This window comes from Pleurodeles waltl, chromosome 2_1 (genome assembly GCF_031143425.1).
Source record: "Pleurodeles waltl isolate 20211129_DDA chromosome 2_1, aPleWal1.hap1.20221129, whole genome shotgun sequence".
Classification (NCBI taxonomy): domain Eukaryota; kingdom Metazoa; phylum Chordata; class Amphibia; order Caudata; family Salamandridae; genus Pleurodeles; species Pleurodeles waltl.
Genome location: NC_090438.1, coordinates 381,119,194 through 381,132,294, shown reverse-complemented (window position 1 = coordinate 381,132,294; position 13,101 = coordinate 381,119,194). Strand labels below are relative to the sequence as shown.

The 13,101-nt window shown below is 46.2% G+C and overlaps 1 protein-coding gene across 1 annotated transcript in view; it reads left to right on the top strand.

Moving 5' to 3' along the window:
* UTP14A (UTP14A small subunit processome component) overlaps positions 1 to 13,101 on the top strand; it is a 385,668-nt gene that overhangs the window by 234,897 nt on the left and 137,670 nt on the right. The window lies entirely within an intron of this gene.

Sequence of the window (13,101 nt, the reverse complement as noted above, 5' to 3'; positions counted from 1 at the left end):
TATCAAAGGAGTAGTGTTAAGCATTTGTTGTACATACACACAGGCAATAAATGAGGAACACACACTCAGAGACAAATCCAGCCAATAGGTTTTGTTATAGAAAAATATATTTTCTTAGTTTATTTTAAGAACCACAGGTTCAAATTCTACATGTAATATCTCATTTGAAAGGTATTGCAGGTAAGTACTTTAGGAACTTTGAATAATTACAGTAGCATATATACTTTTCATGTAAAACACAAATAGCTGTTTTAAAAGTGGACACAGAGCAATTTTCACAGTTCCTGGGGGAGGTAAAGTATTGTTATTTTTAGCAGGTAAGTAAATCACTTACAGGTCTCAGTTTTGGGTCCAAGGTAGCCCACCGTTGGGGGTTCAGAGCAACCCCAAAGTTACCACACCAGCAGCTCAGGGCCGGTCAGGTGCAGAGGTCAAAGAGGTGCCCAAAACACATAGGCTTCAATGGAGAGAAGGGGGTGCCCCGGTTCCAGTCTGCCAGCAGGTAAGTACCTGTGTCTTCGGAGGGCAGACCAGGGGGGTTTTGTAGGGCACCGGGGGGGACACAAGTCCACACAGAAAGTACACCCTCAGCAGCGCGGTGGCGGCCGGGTGCAGTGGGCAAACAAGCGTCGGGTTCTCTGTAGGTTTCAATGGGAGACCAAGGGGTCTCTTCAGCGGTGCAGGCCGGCAAGGGGGGGGGCTCCTCGGGGTAGCCACCACCTGGGCAAGGGAGAGGGCCTCCTGGGGGTCACTCCTGCACAGAAGTTCCGTTCCTTCAGGTGCTGGGGGCTGCGGTGCAGGGTCTTTTCCAGCCGTCAGGACTTTAGGTTCAGGCAGTCGCGGTCAGGGGGAGCCTCGGGATTCCCTCTGCAGGCGTCGCTGTGGGGGCTCAGGGGGGGGACAACTTTGGTTACTCACGGTCTCGGAGTCGCCGGAGGGTCCTCCCTGAGGTGTTGGTTCTCCACCAGTCGAGTCGAGGTCGCCGGGTGCAGTGTTGCAAGTCTCACGCTTCTTGCGGGGATTTGCAGGGGTCTTTAAATCTGCTCCTCTGTAACAAAGTTGCAGTTCTTTTGGAGCAGTGCCGCTGTCCTCGGGAGTTTCTTGTCTTTCTTGAAGCAGGGCAGTCCTCTGAGGATTCAGAGGTCGCTGGTCCTTTGGAAAGCGTCACTGGAGCAGGTTTCTTTGGAAGGCAGGAGACAGGCCGGTAAGACTGGGGCCAAAGCAGTTGGTGTCTTCTGTTCTTCTTCTGCAGGGGTTTTTCAGCTCAGCAGTCCTCTTCTTCTTGTAGTTTCAGGAATCTAAATCTTTAGGTTCAGGGAAGCCCTTAAATACTAAATTTAAGGGCGTGTTTAGGTCTGGGGGGTTAGTAGCCAATGGCTACTAGCCCTGAGGGTGGGTACACCCTCTTTGTGCCTCCTCCCAAGGGGAGGGGGTCCCAATCCTATCCCTATTGGGGGAATCCTCCATCTGCAAGATGGAGGATTTCTAAAAGTTAGAGTCACTTCAGCTCAGGACACCTTAGGGGCTGTCCTGACTGGTCAGTGACTCCTCCTTGTTATTCTCATTATTTTCTCCGGCCTTGCCGCCAAAAGTGGGGGCTGTGGCCGGAGGGAGCGGGCAACTCCACTAGCTGGAGTGTCCTGCGGTGCTGGAACAAAGGGGTGAGCCTTTGAGGCTCACCGCCAGGTGTTACAGCTCCTGCCTGGGGTAGGTGTTAGCATCTCCACCCAGTGCAGGCTTTGTTACTGGCCTCAGAGTGACAAAGGCACTCTCCCCATGGGGCCAGCAACATGTCTCTAGCGTGGCAGGCTGCTGGAACCAGTCAGCCTACACAGATAGTTGGATACAGTTTCAGGGGGCACCTCTAAGGTGTCCTCTGGGGTGTGTTTCACAACAAAATGTACACTGGCATCAGTGTGCATTTATTGTGCTGAGAAGTTTGATACCGAACTTCCCAGTTTTCAGTGTAGCCATTATGGTGCTGTGGAGTTCGTGTTTGACAAACTCCCAGACCATATACTCTTATGGCTACCCTGCACTTACAATGTCTAAGGTTTGGCTTAGACACTGTAGGGGCACAGTGCTCATGCACTGGTGCCCTCACCTATGGTATAGTGCACCCTGCCTTAGGGCTGTAAGGCCTGCTAGAGGGGTGACTTATCTATACTTGCATAGGCAGTGAGAGGCTGGCATGGCACCCTGAGAGGAGTGCCATGTTGACTTACTCATTTTGTTCTCACCAGCACACACAAGCTGGCAAGCAGTGTCTGTGCTGAGTGAGGGGTCTCCAGGGTGGCATAAGACATGCTGCAGCCCTTAGAGACCTTCCCTGGCATCAGGGCCCTTGGTACCAGAGGTACCAGTTACAAGGGACTTATCTGGATGCCAGGGTGTGCCAATTGTGGATACAAAAGTACAGGTTAGGGAAAGAACACTGGTGCTGGGGCCTGGTTAGCAGGCCTCAGCACACTTTCAATTCAAAACATAGCATCAGCAAAGGCAAAAAGTCAGGGGGTAACCATGCCAAGGAGGCATTTCCTTACACCAGGCCTGCTGCCATACAGACCCTCCCATTGGTACAAAGTAGGCCAGTTACATTTTTAATTTACTGTGCTGTCATTTGGCCTTACTCCACCCCCATGGTTGTTAACGAAAGTGATGGCGGTGGTGGCTGCCCATCATCAGAGGTGAGAAGTCTGGATTTTCCTGTACCTCAAAGACTGATTGCTAAAGGTGGCTTCATTGATGTCAATCATAGGCCACCTTTGGGCAACACCATTGAATTTTGCAGTCTAGTTTCAACTGAGCCTGTGTAGAGGATTTCATTTATAGGGACAGTTCTCAATACATTCAAAGCCTTTCCTCTGCCGTAGTGAGTCTAGTCACTATAGGATCCCAATTTTTCAGGATTAGTCTTGGATCTTGGTGTGGATGGCTCTGAGGCTTTTTTGCCTCCTGTCCCTGTTTATCCTCCTCATCCAGAACGCCAGGTGGCACATTATAAAAGGAGAATGAAGAATAAAGATGAACTATATATTTTTTTAATAAGATCAATGATGTTTGAGTCTTCTTATTGGATTGTATATGATTGAAAACATCATTTCAGCGTCATGTACTTTTGGAATAGTGTCTGTTTGAATATGTTAAAAGTGAATTAAGGACTAAACTGGATTTTGAGCGCGCCAGTTTGTGTGATTATTTGCCAGATTGTGCACGCATGTCCTGTAGTGCATCCTCTGGTCCCAGTGGGCCCAGCTTCAGGGATGCCCTTTGACTTCAATCAGAACCTAAAGGAGACTGCACAGGAATTTCAGTGGTAACTGGTGGCCACCAACCTGACCTATGACAGTCCACTCTCGCTCCCTTACCCAGAGTTACAGATATGTCACTGCTGGATTGTGGTGGGGATCATCCAGGAGAGGTGGAGATCAGATGCCTCTGGTCTCTGGCAGAGACCCAGCTCTACAGCAATCTTCTTGTGCTTTCCCTGCCATCCATGAGAAGGGTGCTGATGCAGGCCCTCACAGGCAACAGGACCACCATCTGGTACTGCGAATAGGAGGCTGGAATTGGGCTTTAGATTATGTGCAATGGGACACTGCATCTCTGGCAGTGGCTGGCCCAGCAAATACCTTCCTGGTCGGCAACCACCCAGAACATCCCCTGTATGCCAGAGAGGACAAACTGTGCAGACGTCAGGAGCAACGAGTGGTGTGTCCATCCCAAGGTGGTCTTCGATCAGCGGGGTATGCCCTAGCTAGGTCTGTTCCCCACTGTCAAACACAATATTCTGCATCTTGGGGTTCCCACCAAGTCCCTCAGGGCACTAATTCAGGCTGGAACGGAAGAACTGACTCCTGTACGTCTGTACGAGTTTCCTTCGCCACCCCTCCTCCCTCAAGTTCTGAGGAAGATCAAGCAAGACTTGGCCCGGGTAATTTGATCGCTCCATACAGGGCTGTTAGAGTATGATAACTACAGCTCCTGAGTCCTCCGATAATGCTTCCTCTCATGGGAACCTCCTGTCTCAGAAATAGTGCAGCATTTTGCATCTGAGCGTCCACATTCTACACTTCCATTTGTGGAGATTGAACTGTGCAACTAAATGCATTTGACTTGCCGAGCGAGGTGATAATGTCATCCCTACAGCCAGACATCATTCTATAAAGTCATTCTACACTGGGTGCTGGGACAAATTGTTGCTTGATGTGATGCTCATAACACCAACCCCTTAAAAGCCGAACTTTCCGATGTTCTTGTGTTTGGTCTTTCATTACACTAGCAAGGCCTTGCAGTCGGAACAATGAGAAGTTATTTGTCAGCCCTTTCGGCTTTTCTGTGTTTACCTGACCAACCATCTTTAAAGTCACTGGTTGTGACGCATTTGATAAAAGGTCTGACATGTGTTTTACCCACAGACTATTATACCTCAATGTGACCTGAATTTTGGTCTTTCCTCCTTATTGCAGCATGAGTGAAATGCAGAGGCTTTCGGTCCAACCACCTTGCTCCACCACCTTGCTCCACCTTCAAGAGGAATCAGTACTGAAGACCTAGATGACCTTCCTACCAAAGGGTGACTCCCTTCCATGTTGTCCAGTCGATCACTGTCTATATATATATATATTTTTTTTGGCCCTCCTCACTCCTCGAGGAAGATGTAAATCATCACTTTGACCTTAAGAGGCCGCTTGAAGGCCCATTGCGAGGATGACCAGCTCATTGTGGGATTTTCTGAGACAAAGAAGGGGAGGGCAGAGGACCTTGGCAAGATGACTTGTCCTCCATCAGAAGAACTAGTTGCTTACTTTCTGTAACTCTCTCTAGTGGGTACTATAACTGCAGATTCTTTACTTCCGTCCCATCGCCTCATTCTGTGGAGTGGGCTCTTTAACAGCTAAAAAGCTCCCAAGTTAGAAATTCAACACACAATTTGTTCTAAAATCCGTGTCTGAGGATGCAGTAAGAGAAAACTGCAAGAAACAGACATCACCTCGGGGTGTCACACTGTCATTTTTGGGTGGTATGGAGTCATCGAGGAGCTATATTGTGCCACTTATAGGTGCATGAGAGAATTGCTGGAAAAGTTCTCCAGATCCTGTGTGGCACGTAGGAATATTGTAAAGGTTAGGAATATCCAGTTAAACAGAATATCTAACAGAAACGTAGGAAATGTGTCCTCCAGCACATGCGCATGACACATCCATCACATCCATCGCATCCTAGAAGTTAATGAACATTGCATCACAACAAAGTAACAGTCCACCTCTACTCTCTGAACCTTGTTTTCATCCAGTTACTGTTTGACTGTATCATTGCATTTGACCTTGTGCATCGCTAGGCTGCCTAATAACTATGTTTACACTAGACACATACAGAACATATTTGCCTATTCAGACTTAAATAACTGACTTCTTATTCATTTCCCACCAGAAAACATTCAGCACTTCATTTCATAAACCCGTTAAATCTAGCTACCACCTTACTGTCCCAAACCATCCCCATCAAATGCAGCTCTGTCACCTTCTTACATTAGATGTCGAGAGAGCCTGGGGACAATACCTCAATAAAATCAAAGAAGTGCCAGAAAACCGTTCTTGGTCTACTACAGAGCTAATAATAGTGTTTTGTCTTATTTAAAACATGCCATAGCTTGATGGATAGCAACCTGTGCCACAGATCATACTTAGAGCTTGTTTCAGGTGAGTTAACGCAGCACTACTGAAGGTCTAGCCTCGAGGGGGGTGGGACAGCCTAGATATCAGTTTATGCCTTTGCTAAGCATTATTGCCTTGATTGTAACTTCATGACTGACACCCTAGTAGACCAGGCAATTCTGTGCAACTTGTTTTCTAAGCGGATTGTTCAGTTGTCATTTCCCCATGCTCGTCGAAAACACCTCTTGTTGTGGATATGATCTTGCTGTTCCATTCTAGAGGTTTTGAACATCAAATACATTCCTCTTATTTGCAAATGAAATGAGACTTGCATAAACAACCCTGTCACCTCTACATTTAACCAGGAGCACAGCTGAAAATAAGATCCTTCCTTTGGCTGTATTATCAAAATTAACTAATATAACTGACACTCCTCTATACTCTGGTGCAGTGAATCTATTTCACACTACTATTTGTGAACATCAGACAAGATTACACAATCAAGGAAAAAGAAAATCATATTTACTTGTAGACCTAGTTCTCTTCTTTGGTATTTTATTCTAATTTAAAAAACAGCCCTCTTGCCTCCATATTAAACCTGGAGTGTAGCTGTGAACAGTATGTTAGATTCTTACTCTGACGTTGTAGGAAGTTGGCTCTGTATGCACTATTTCAAAGTAAGGAATAGTATGCACAGAGTCCAAGGGTTCCCCTTAGAGGTAAGATAGTGGCAAAAAGAGATAATACTAATGCTCTATTTTGTGGTAGTGTGGTCGAGCAGTAGGCTTATCAAAGGAGTAGTGTTAAGCATTTGTTGTACATACACCCAGGCAATAAATGAGGAACACACACTCAGAGACAATTCCAGGCCAATAGGTTTTAGTATAGAAAATATATTTTCTTAGTTTATTTTAAGAACCACAGGTTCAAATTCTACATGTAATATCTCATTTGAAAGGTATTGCAGGTAAGTACTTTAGGAACTTTGAATAATCACAATAGCATATATACTTTTTACATAAAACACATATAGCTATTTTAAAAGTGGACACAGTGCAATTTTCACAGTTCCTGGGGGAGGTAAGTTAATGTTAGTTCTTGCAGGTAAGTAAACCACCTACGGGGTTCAAATTGGGGTCCAAGGTAGACCACCGTTGGGGGTTCAGAGCAACCCCAAAGTTACCACACCAGCAGCTCAGGGCCGGTCAGGTGCAGAGTTCAAAGTGGTGCCCAAAACACACAGGCTTCAATGGAGAAGGGTGTGCCCCGGTTCCAGTCTGCCAGCAGGTAAGTACCCGTGTCTTCTGAGGGCAGACAGGGGGGGTTTTGTAGGGCACCGGGGGGGACACGAGTCAGCACAGACAGTACACCCTCAGCAGCACGGGGGCGGCCGGGTGCAGTGTGCAAACACGCGTCGGGTTTTCAATAGGTTTCAATGGGAGACCAAGGGGTCTCTTCAGCGATGCAGGCAGGAAAGGGGGGGGCTCCTCGGGGTAGCCACCACCTGGGCAAGGGAGAGGGCCTCCTGGGGGTCACTCCTGCGCTGGAGTTCCGATCCTTCAGGTCCTGGGGGCTGCGGGTGCATGGTCTTTTCCAGGCGTCGGGATCTTAGAGTCAGGCAATCGCGGTCAGGGGGAGCCTCGGGATTCCCTCTGCAGGCGTCGCTGTAGGGGCTCAGGGGGGACAACTTTGGTTACTCACAGTCTTGGAGTCGCCAGGGGGTCCTCCCTGTAGCTTTGTTTCTCCACCAGTTGAGTCGGGGTCGCCGGGTGCAGTGTTGCAAGTCTCACACTTCTTGCTGGGATTGCAGGGGTCTTTAAATCTGCTCCTCTGGAAACAAAGTTGCATTCTTTGTTGAACAGGGCCGCTGTTCTCGGGAGTTTCTTGGTCTTTTGGAAGCAGGGCAGTCCTCTGAGGATTCAGAGGTCGCTGGTCCTGGGGAAAGCGTCGCTGGAGCAGTTTTCTTCTGAAGGAGGGAGACAGGCCGGTAGGGCTGGGGCCAAAGCAGTTTGTGTCTCCGTCTTCTCTGCAGGGGTTTTCAGCTCAGCAGTCCTCTTCTTCGTAAGTTGTAGGAATCTGTTTTCCTAGGTTCTGGGGAGCCCCTAAATACTGAATTTAGGGGTGTGTTTAGGTCTGGGAAGGCAGTAGCCAATGGCTACTGTCCTTTAAGGTGGGTACACACCCTCTTTGTGCCTCCTCCCTGAGGGGAGGGGGGCACATCCCTATTCCTATTGGGGGAATCCTCCATCTGCAAGATGGAGGATTTCTAAAAGTCAGAGTCACCTCAGCTCAGGACACCTTAGGGGCTGTCCTGACTGGCCAGTGACTCCTCCTTGTTTTTCTCATTATCTCTCCTGGACTTGCCGCCAAAAGTGGGGGCTGTGTCCAGGGGGGCGGGCATCTCCACTAGCTGGAGTGCCCTGGGGCATTGTAACACGAAGCCTGAGCCTTTGAGGCTCACTGCTAGGTGTTACAGTTCCTGCAGGGGGAAGGTGTGAAGCACCTCCACCCAGAGCAGGCTTTTGTTTCTGTCCCCAGAGAGCACAAAGGCCCTCACCACATGGGGTCAGAAACTCGTCTCTCAGCAGCAGGCTGGCACAGACCAGTCAGTCCTGCACTGAACAATTGGGTAAAATACAGGGGTTATCTCTAAGATGCCCTCTGTGTGCATTTTTTAATAAATCCAACACTGGCATCAGTGTGGGTTTATTATTCTGAGAAGTTTGATACCAAACTTCCCAGTATTCAGTGTAGCCATTATGGAGATGTGGAGTTCGTTTTTGACAAACTCCCAGACCATATACTCTTATGGCTACCCTGCACTTACAATGTCTAAGGTTTTGCTTAGACACTGTAGGGGCATAGTGCTCATGCACCTATGCCCTCACCTATGGTATAGTGCACCCTGCCTTAGGGATGTAAGGCCTGCTAGAGGGGTGACTTACCTATGCCACAGGCAGTGTGAGGTTGGCATGGCACCCTGAGGGGAGTGCCATGTCGACGTAGTCATTTTCTCCCCACCAGCACACACAAGCTGGCAAGCAGTGTGTCTGTGCTGAGTGAGGGGTCCCTAGGGTGGCATAAGACATGCTGCAGCCCTTAGAGACCTTCCCTGGCATAAGGGCCCTTGGTACCAGGGGTACCAGTTACAAGGGACTTACCTAGGTGCCAGGGTTGTGCCAATTGTGGAGACAATGGTACATTTTAGGTGAAATAACACTGGTGCTGGGGCCTGGTTAGCAGGGTCCCAGCACACTTCTCAGTCAAGTCAGCATCAGTATCAGGCAAAAAGTGGGGGGTAACTGCAACAGGGAGCCATTTCTTTACAGACGTCACAATTTTTTTTTGTGCCTTTTTAAGGAGGTTAAATTGGGACCGTCACAACCAGTAAGCTTTGTGTTAAGATATGATTCAGTTGGGCTGTAATTAAAAAGAGGGGAGGGTCCTTAAGTTTCGTTACGCCATTAAACCCCCTGCCTACAATACACTGAAGCAAGTGGAATTGGTTGCAGTACATGGCTGAAGCTAATCCCATTTTGGCTTTGACTTGAAGGGCGTGACCAAAGACTGCACCATTGCTTTCAGTCCAAGCCAGCTCTGTCAGCATGGGGTGTGTATGCAGGACACAGACAAAGGCCTTGTCCTGGTTCCTACAGAGCACCACCATAGGTTGAGACCTGCAGTCTCTGCTGGCAGGGTTTCTTGGTATATGGAATGGCTTATAGTAGTCCACTGTGCACAATCGAAAGCAGATGGATAACAGGTTCTGTGACAGGAACTGGGTGCGGGACTTGGCCGCTCAGAGCAGAATGACCGCAACACCAGACCATGCTTATTGGAAGCTTGAAGCAGGATCTAAAGTGCTTCATACAAAACACAAGGAATTCACTGATTAAAAATCTGTCATGGTTGCTTTCCTCCACTTTCGCCCAGAAAACCTGTTGGGTCCAGTCTTGAGCAGTGTGTGATTACTTCTCTGGGCGTAGGGACCAGTCTCTGGCCAGGACCATTGCTTAGCACCTGTTCTGTAGAAACGACTGTATACATAACCTTTAACTTTGTGCCAATCATAATAACATTCTTGGTTGATTACCTGTTTAAACCCTCATTGACAATTGTGAATTAACATGTTGAGAGGCACTTACTACAAGCATTAATTTACTGAAAATTTCTCCATGTATCAGAAGTAATGTTCCATAGTAAGATGCCAGCCAATATGTATTCCATGACAGCCATGTTTTTTAAGTTTAAGTCATTGAATGTAATATTTAGAATAGTGAGTTATCGTCATATCAAAATAGGGCAAGAACATCTGCCGGGTTTTTTATTGCTATGCCAATTTTTCCATGTGGATTTCGGGAGATCTTAGTTTTAACTGTAACACCCCAACACACAAAAATGTACTTATTACATATTGTCACTATTGCGAACATGCTATTTTGAATATTACTTTTACTGTTTGGCTTTGAGAAAGTGTCGCAAAATGTGTGACGAGGTAGAAATTTTTGTATTCTATATTTAATACATGAAAAAAAGATGAATGAAGTATCAGTTGTAATGAGAGGCTCACCCTTGTTACTTTACATATGTTAGAATACAGGTAAGTAGATAATATTCCATTCTGCAACTATATACACTTTGGCAGTAGGAATTTGGACCTAATTCCCTAGCCTATGTAACTATGATAGACTGTGTGTAAACCATGCATAAGCATGGTTTTTACCATGAACATACATTTGGGGCCAGGTGGCTTGGTCTTCATCAAGGCCCTGAACTCAGCACTTTGTCTTTTGCCTCTGCAATGCGGACTGGGAAAAGGGCTTGGCCCTAGGCTAGGCTGTGGACTCCACACCCTTGCCAGATTACTCCACTTCAATAAAGTGATGGAAGGAATGCTTAAATTAATCTCAGCCTCTGGCAATTGCACACCACATTCCAGTCCATTGTTTTCACGCACTGTTGCACTCTAGACAGAGACCAGCCGTATGCAAAGCATCCTTGGTCCTGATCCACTAGGGACAGTCCAGCTCAAACTGCCTGGCCAGGGCTACTCCAGTTGATAACACAACCAACCCCAGACCGGTTTCAATCTACTTATGCCTCTGCATTGAGGTATAACTAGAATCATGTGAGACAGTGAGCACAGAAGCAGCATCGTGACAGTGCTTGTTGCACTTAGAGCGTCTGTTGCAACAAACAAAAAGTAATGAACGGAATGCTACAGTTACTCTAAGCAGTTAGCAGACCTGCATGACCCACCGAGCAGTTGGATTGACTTTGGCCTTCCCTAAGTATAGGGGCCGGGTTTAGATATTGGCGGAGGAGTTACTCCATCACAACAGTGACTCATATACCTTCCGCTGAAATCTAAATCCCATATGATATAATGGGATTTAGATTTCGGCTGCCGGGATATCGGTCGCCGTTGTGACAGAGTAACTTGACTCCCCAATATATAAATCAAGCCCAACATGTCTTTGCAAAGGATGAATATGAGTCTACAGCTCTAGTCACATTGCCAGTCAACAAAGGTGAACAATAATTTTTTACTCCAGCAATTTTATTTTGGTATTTGCCCCAACACACTTTGGATGTGGGGTATGTTTTGTCACCTCTCATATAATGTGTGACGTCTTCTCTAATATCGTGCAAAAGGGAGTAGAACGTTATGGTGCATCTCTCTCCATTGCAGGATAATTTCATTGTTAATCGAGATTTGTAATGCTTGTTTCCTTGTGTAACCAGTCTCAGTTGTTACATGTTTAAAGTGAGTTGGAACACATCCACAAACCTCAGTGGGTTACCCTGGCACTTCCCGTCCGATATACCCAAACCTCTCCACCCTCGGCCCTGCCCCTTCCTCCCCTGCGCTCCACCCGACTAGCCATAATGACAGGGGTTCTTGCTAACCTCTTTCCGGTCTTACTTCATACAGGAAGGTTAGTGCAAAGGTTACCTCAGATCCTGCCAGAGGCGTCTTGTAGCTATTTGTACCTCCCGCTTTTCCCTAAGGTGTTCTTATCAAGTCTGTTTTATGTTGAAAACTGCTAATAAAACTAAAGCAGTACCTTCAAAATGTTTAGTTATTTGAGTTGGTATTAGATGAATATTTGCATAGGCAATGATTATTTAAAAGAAAATATTTTTAGCGTTTTAATCTAAGAATCTGCACCTAAACGTCAGTTTGATACTGTGGGATATCCATCCATCATCCGTATCTCCCTCCTTCAGTTCCATCAGCACCCTAGGAAATGTATTATTTAATAGCCATGTATGGGATATGAGACAAACTGACACATTTTCCTATTATTGTCCAAATGTCCTGCATGAGCAACTAAACTTGGTCCCATTTATACACAGTCGCTCATAATGAACCTCGCAAATGTGGCTGTTATTTTCCCTCTGGGTGTCTGCTCGGAAAGGAAAGTGTAGTCGCCCACTATGTAATTTACAGCTGTGTAAACCATCCGAGTACATAACCAGGAGCAATCGCAAGTGTTCAGCTTTTGTTATAGACTCAGTAGTGCTGCAAAACAATAATACAACTTTGAGGTTAACTGCATCAAACTCGGACCTCTTGATTTATGACATTCAGTGAACAGGCATATTAATCCTTGAAAAACTAGCACAACAGTTCATAGGTTATTTATCAATTAACGCACAGCATAAGTATAGCACTGTGTTGGATGGCTGTTAGTAATCTGATAATATTCTTTTCCATATACTCACTAGCAAATTCCACCAAATTATGACGATTTGTTTGGAGATGCTGGTTAAAACTAAGCCAAGGCTCATGCTTAACACAGTTGGTACTGAAAAGATGCTCAATTGAGGGTGGTAGGAGTGCAAAGGTGAGAAGAACACTTAACCCCCCTAAGCAGTTTAAAAGCAGTTACGTTGCCTGTAATTTATACATAGCACACTCACTTTAATGCTTTATAAAAGCAGTTTACAGTCCCGCAATGAGCTATTATTTTAGTGTAAATAAATCACTTGGTATCATATTTTGGTTGCCTTTTCAAGATAACTTGCAGCTGTTCTACATCCAAAGTCGGTCTCGCTCCTCTTTGAGTGCTCAAAATACTGTTCAATTTTTATAAATGAAATTTTAGTATGTTGTGTGATATATTCAAAGATAACCTGCTGTGTGACAGTTGCATAAAATACCCTGCCGCCTCTACAATGGCAGGGTTTTGCATGTCATGATAGTACATCATCTCTATTGCTACCTGTCCTGCTTTTGTGGAAAAATCCTACAATGGCATGCTTTAATTGTGGTTCAGAAATGACAGCCTGAATATCCACAATACATCCCTGCTGGATTGCGTATGTTTGATTTAGATGGGTGTAGAAGTAGAGGGGTTGGGTGTACAAATGCACTTTCCCCTCAACTGAATGATGGCGAAGTAATGAGTGTAAATAGTAATATCATTCTATGTCACTC